The following is a 7,118-nucleotide window of genomic DNA, read 5'->3' as shown; positions in this document are numbered from 1 at the left end:
AAGGCATAAATCTTTTTTGCATGTTTAGCATTCGCTCATTTGTACGCGTGTTATAAAAAGTACCACTTCTCTCGAATTCTTCCGGTTATACTACATATATTATCTTCAGAGCATGCGATTGTCCGATCTGTTCGATAAAAACAAATCTCTTCGATTCGTGTTTCTTTTTTTCGTTTCAATTCTCGAAATTTTCTTTCTGTCACGTTCAATCTGTGTGTGTGCGTGTGTGTGTGTGTGTGGTACAAGTCTCTCTTTGTTTTGTTTTTCACTCACGTTTACTCGAGTCTTTTATATGGAAAGTCTGTTGTCCACAACTTTCTGTTAGATACACATATACATACATGTATATATATATATATACTTTTTTTTCTCTATAGCGATCACTATACACACGTTGTATATCTACGTGTCTTTTTTCGTAACTATCGCAGCTGTCTTCCAGTTTTTCGCACTCTCAGCTTTTCACGCACTAGTCGCGATTTGGACGATTGGAGAAAATTTTTTTGCGCTGATTTGGGACGAAGATTCTACTTTTTTCTTTTGTACTATTACTTCAAAGGCTTGTTCGATCGAATTAACGCGTGAAAAGACGCGGAAACGTTTCCTCCAACCGAGATTTTAACGAACGAATTCGAAAAAGGCAATCGATGCGTGAAACTTTGGTAAAAATTGCAGTGAAATTTCTGAAGGAAATTCCATCGAGCTTATTCAGAAAATATTTCCTATGTTAGAAAAAATAGAGCATTTCGTAGGAATGAAATTTATTTTAAACGCGAATAAGTGAGAATTTTTTTTGCTAGGAGGGATAATTCGAAATAATCGAATAAAAAGGTAGATATTCGCGCGAGAGATATGTGAAGAATCCGTTACAATTTGCTTCGCTTAGAAGTCACGCGCATTTGCAAATGAATGCAAGATAATAATAAAATTCGCAATAAATATTCGCAATGTAATATTAAAAAATGATTGCCTCGTTGCAACGTAAAATGTAATCGTCGATACACAGAAACTTGTCGAATACACTCGTCCTTTCATTTAGGACTGAATATATTACACACTATAATACATACAGTAACATGTTCAATTTAATTCAGCGTGTCTCGTAATGTTTCTCCAAAAAAAAAAAAAGAAAAAGAAGAAAAAAGAAAAGACAAATTCGATATTTTTTAAAAAATACACGTTTTGCGATCAGAGTGTATATCTATAGTTTGCGTATATTTGCAAACATTAGCTTCTGTGGCTGTCGCTGTTATTAATCGCTATTCTCAGTGTGCTTTCAATAGGCGTATAATTACATTTACGATTATTATTCGATCGATTCGCGTTGCTTTGTGAATAGAATTATACGAGGGAAATTGTTAGAAGATTTAGAGACAAAAGCGGACATGCGTGAATATCTGTTTGATTTATTGCAGATTTAGAGATGTATTGATTGAGGATGCGCCGAAGGTGTGTCAAACGAGAATTTTTGCAGTTTGTTTCAGTAGTTGTTTTGTTATTATTACTTTTTTTTTTTTGTGCTTTTTTTTAGAAGAATATCTGTAACGAGTATTGTATGTATAACATAGCGATGAAATAGTAAATAAACGGCGATTAAAGTACAATTTGTAGCGCTGTATGTCGCGTCACGCCGAGTGTTTGCGATTTGAAATGTTTGCCACGCTGATTTCACGTTTGTCGACGATGCGAGCGAAATAGACAAATTTTAGAAGTGATTTCCTTACGGTTTCGTGTTAATTTGTCGATATCGTGGATATATTCAGAATTTTCGTGGTCGTAATACCTAATCGTAAATTAAATCAAATCAAACTGTAACTAGAATATCTTTTATTCCTTAAAAAGGATTGTGTTTAATTTTCTAAATTTGCTGTCGTTTGTTTTCCGTAAAAATGAAGTTAAATATTTTTCGTTCCTTTTATTCACAAATTATAATTAAATATCTTTCGTGTCCTAAGAAAGATTGCATTTAATTTTTAACATTTGCTACCATTTGTTATCTATAAAAATGAAATTGAATTTGTTCCTTAACCCTAGTGCGTTCTTAATCTCGACTGTACACCTAAGACTTTTGGGTGAAAAAGGACCTAAGACCTTACGTGTAATAATTTTAAACTTGATAACAGCAAAAATTGCTAAAAATATAAAAAGGGCGGTGGGTCAGAAAAGACCCGGAGACCGCTCTAGGGTTAAAACAGATTGCATTTAATTTGAAAAACTTGCTATCCTTTCGTTTCTTATTATTATTTCTTGACAAATTACCTTTCAATTAATCATCACCACTGTTGTTCATAAAAATTTGATTATCATTCCGACACAAAACACCGTGCATCTCCATAATCCCATTTACCAAAACGACCAGGAAGCATTCTTTTCACCCGCGATAAAATCACCACCACGCAAAAAAGAAAAGAAAGAAAGACACCAAATATCTGCGCGAAAGAAACGAAAAATAATTCCTTTCTCATTCTCAGCTGTTCCAAAAATCTGTAACGAGGCGCGCAAGTAAAGTAATATCCAGCCACGAGGAGAACGAAGTTTAAATAAGAAACGACGTTGCAAAAGATATTCCCAACGATAATTGTCAGAGGAAACGAGATCGTGTCGCTGCCCCTTCCGCGATCTCTGTCGAGAAACACGGAATTGAAGCGTGCGCGATATTGAAATCGCAGACACCGGCGCTTGGAATACATATATTTTTTATCTGAGGTTCGGAAGGGAAAATAACGAAAGAAATTATGTAGAGAACAGAGAGAACTTGTATAATGGTAACCGTTATAAAAAAAACCTCGGTATACCGTTTGCTTCTATTTGAAGATAACATCGGAGAGCAATTCGATTTCGCTGAGAGTGAACAAATTGGGGCTACAGGCCGCCTAGCCGAAGCTTTGAGGCGCCTTTCACTAGTTTTGCCACGTAGCTGCCATGGAAATTGTCATGCTTCCCCTCCTTATGTTCGAGGTATCTAGAATATTACCATCATCTGACATTCATCTGTGTGAGCATAATCGATGTTGAGATGTTAGTGCGAACCGGAAACTGGACGAAACGGGACTTGCCGTAGAGAAATGATTAATTGTTCTTTGTTACTACTACTACTACTACTACATTCAGCTTCTCTATCGTAACTATATACTCTTCTTTTCTTCCTCTCTTTCTCTTTCACACGCTTCTCCCTTTTCTCTTCTCTACGCTTCGCCGCTAAATTTTTCTGCCGCTTATTATCTCTTCTTTCTCTAATTAACCCTCTCTTTCTACCGTGGAAACACGATCGAGGAAAGAAGATTACGCATCGAAGTGACGATTTGCTTCTCGCCCTTTCGATACTGGTCACGAATTCACGCGTTTTTTAAGTCATTTTCGGGGTTTTTGTTGTATTCTAGGAATTGGAAAATAGTGCTCTTTTCTTTGGGTAGAAAGTGTTATAAATGCGGAAAATATGGAAGTTAACGTTAATTGGTTATGTAATTTTATGTGGAAAATTTGAATAGGTTTTTTTGTATTTTTTTTTTCTTTTATGTAACGGTTATTCGGTTATTTTGAAACTGAAGTGAAATCGAAATGCAATTTTACCGTATTTAGAGTATTTTTGATATTTGTTTCGTAGCACTTTCTTTAGGGGATATAGAAGATTTTGTTATTTGACATTTTTGTTTTAAAAAAGCGAATGCTCTTTACGTTGAAACGATTTCGACGCTTTGCGTCTTGGGCTGGTTCTGACCTTTTTGCTTGTTAACGTGTCGATAATTCGAGAGTCGCTTTAAACCTTTAGTTCACGCGATCCGAACTTTTTCAAGGCCTGCTTGAATCAAATTTAAGTGATAAACAATATCTTTCGACACATGAATGATCGAACCAGATCTCCCTTTGTGCACTCTGCTATTCATAGACAAATATAATACCACGTCGAGATGTAGAAGTTCTCTGTTGGAGATATTATTTTCCATTTTTACCAATTTTCTTTGTTAATGTCGCAGATGTTTGAGAAAAGTATGAAGGAACAAGCTTTCGAATTAAATTTAGCATTGAAATTTCTCGAAATTTTCGTTGTAACGTTACCGATAACACTGGAAAGGTAAAAATAAAATTAAGTCTTGCCATGCTTTTATTTATTTTAATAGGAAAAGCGATAGGAGAATTTTTCATTTTTATTATGTGACGACAGTTTTCTTTACCGACACAGTACCGAAAGGGTTGACAATTTCTTATCATTTCAAGAAAGGAGAATATATATTTTAAAATGCTGCTTTTTAAATCGATAATTTTATCTTATTTCGAGTATTCATTCGAAGCACTGAAATTAATGCTTGCTTTCAATTCCTGTATCAACCTATTATGTTTAAAATGGCGTAATTTGTTTTGTATTAATTCAACGTAAACTAAATTTATAGAACTAAAAATTATTTTAAATTGTTAATTTTCAAATTGACTACCGAGGGATTTTTATTAATATTTGTAATTGTCCGAACGGTGTTTTACAATTCTACGTAGCCTTTCGTCATTGTAAAAATAAAAGGTTCGTATAACATTGCAACGACGCCAAAGATGGGTATTATTTTCTCAATATTTGAAAAATATTATAAAAAATACAATAAATTAGTATATTTCTTGGTCGGTATTATAAAGAATTTAAGAAAGTCTAACTAGAATTTGTGAAATCTAATTTTAATTAGAATTTTCGGAAACTTTCTTATTACGAAAAATTATTTTACACAACGATTTTCATAGTTACCATCGCTTACCAGCAATTGGTCAATATTTTTAAACGCAAACAAACATTCTAGTATTTAAAAATATCAAATTGTAATATAAAAATATATTTCACTTTTCAAACTAAAAAAAAAATACCGAACTTATAATACTTTTACAAATGTGACTTGTCTCTGGCGTGCATAGAAACAAATAGTCGTTCAATTAGCGATTTAATTTCCATCAGATTACTGCACAGTTGGTAAGCGTAAATCTGTCGAATCGCAAAATAAAATCATCTAATTACCGACCAACGATACATTCTATATAGTTACTGTCGATAAATTCAGCACGACTCATCGTTAGGTATACATACCGACACTGTCAACTTTAACTTACATCAACTTACCGATCGATGCGCGGTAAAATTGAACAATTTAAAATAACCCCGAACTACCTGAAACGTAATTTTCACTCAAGCTTATTCACCTGTACCACTACGATCTACTTCCACGAACAAAAATGCAAATCCTACGATTTATCGAAACAGTACGAAATATTATTTTATCAAACATATATATGTATATATAACAGCATTTTTTTGAATTTTCGAAATATCGTGTCACGAGTGTGCACACGTCGATATCTTTTACCTGATATCACGTATTAACGTTCGATTTACATTTCAGCGGTCATATGGGGGATGGAAATGGAACGATTTACCGAAAAGAAAAGAAAAATCGCATCTCACTTCTTCTTTTTTTTCTCTTCTTTTTACGAATGTTTGTTATTTCGTTTAACATTTACGTTTCTAGCATGTGTGTATGTGTTGCTTCTCGTTGCATGTACTGTCACACTCAGCCAGGTGGATGCTATGATGAGTACCGTGACGCTTATCACACCACTATGCAGTGCAAATGAAGTTGCAAGAATGCTACTGAATAAACTCTTCCTATCATGTGTGTTCTGCAAACCCATCGTGCCCGATGGTAAGAGGTGTGTCACTCTTGTTATTTTTTCTTTTTTTTTTTTTTTCGAATTGTATCAAAGAAAGGAATACGGATGTGTCTTCTTTTTTCTTTCTTTTTGGCGTTGTAGAGCAGTATATGTAACACTTGTCTATTTATTTTTCCTTTTTCTTTCGTCCCCTAACCTCTCTTCTTCTCTGTGTAACGTCGCGTTTTGGGTGTAATCATTGCAGTACCGTTGCACAGGCTGCTTTGCATCTCGTAGAACGTCTGAAACGTTTAGTGCATAATAGACAATTCGTTGATTAAATAGTACTTTCATTGTGTATTCCGAATGTCTTCGTTTCACTCGATTTCGGTGTTTAGCGATTGAATTGTTGATTTCCTGTTTAATTCTGTAATTTGGAATTGTTCTTGAAAATTCTCTGCTAAGAACTTCTCACTAAGCGATAGTCGAAATAGATATTAATTAAGTTAATTGAACAGTACTTCGTTGTATACTTCGAAAGTGTCTTCGTTTTATTCGATTTCGGTGTTCAGCGATCGAAACGTTGATTTCGCGTTTAATTCTACAATTTGAAACTGTTTTCGAAAATTTTCCAATGCGAACTTTTCACCAAACGACATCCGAATATTGAAAGTGCAAAAATTATTCTTCACTTGGAGCAAAGATACTAATTTTCATTTACAAAACTTCCCTCATCGACGAAATTCGTTCTTTCGTTAAACTGATTACCAAACGTAAAGCTCCTCGTAAACACCATATTATCTATCATTTTCAAAAATGATATATATATACTTACATATCATTTCGTAAAAATTAGATTGAAAGTAAGAACGTTATTCCCATTCGACTACACCTCCCACATTCGCACAATCAAGTTAATCGACAAAGGCAACTGTCTCCCGAAGAATCGATCTTACCCGAGGTAGAACGTAAACCTAGATTATGCACTAAAGTTTCAGTACATCTGATTGTAAGCTTCGTTACGTAAATCCAAGCTACCGTACCGGTATCAAATTGATTCAATTCCGTATAGTACCACCGCTTCAATAATAGCAATAACATCATAGTTACCTCCAAGTGCAAACGCCCCCCCTCCTAATCAAATCACACTTTTGACGATCCACAGTATCTTCGAACAAAATTCCCTCCAAAAAAAAAAAAAAAACTTGACCCGTATAGAAAGTGTCTTATAGCTACTTCTCCGATAGATGCTTTCTTATCATACACCATTAATGTTATCTGAGTAATGATTGCCAAGCGTATTAATATGCTTCCATTTGTTAATGGTAGTTTAAAGAGACCAGATGATGCATTTACTTTCTTTCTTTTTTTTTTCTTTTTTTCTCTACACCTAAGTTTCACGGTGTGCTGTACGGTGCCTAAGTTCACGCCTGTAATCGTTATCGTCGGATATACATATGTATAGGATTTGGCTACATGGAACGATTACTTGTTTC

General features: G+C 34.3%; 1 protein-coding gene across 1 annotated transcript in view; it reads left to right on the top strand.

The window, feature by feature from the left end:
* Positions 1–7,118, top strand: part of LOC108577603 (diacylglycerol kinase theta) — a 28,293-nt gene that overhangs the window by 13,796 nt on the left and 7,379 nt on the right. The gene's annotated exons all lie outside the window — the stretch shown is intronic.

The sequence above is a fragment of the Habropoda laboriosa genome, unplaced genomic scaffold (genome assembly GCF_001263275.1).
Source record: "Habropoda laboriosa isolate 0110345459 unplaced genomic scaffold, ASM126327v1 scaffold578, whole genome shotgun sequence".
NCBI lineage: Eukaryota > Metazoa > Arthropoda > Insecta > Hymenoptera > Apidae > Habropoda > Habropoda laboriosa.
Note: the sequence above shows the minus strand (reverse complement) of the source record. Positions and strands in the feature narration are given on the sequence as shown.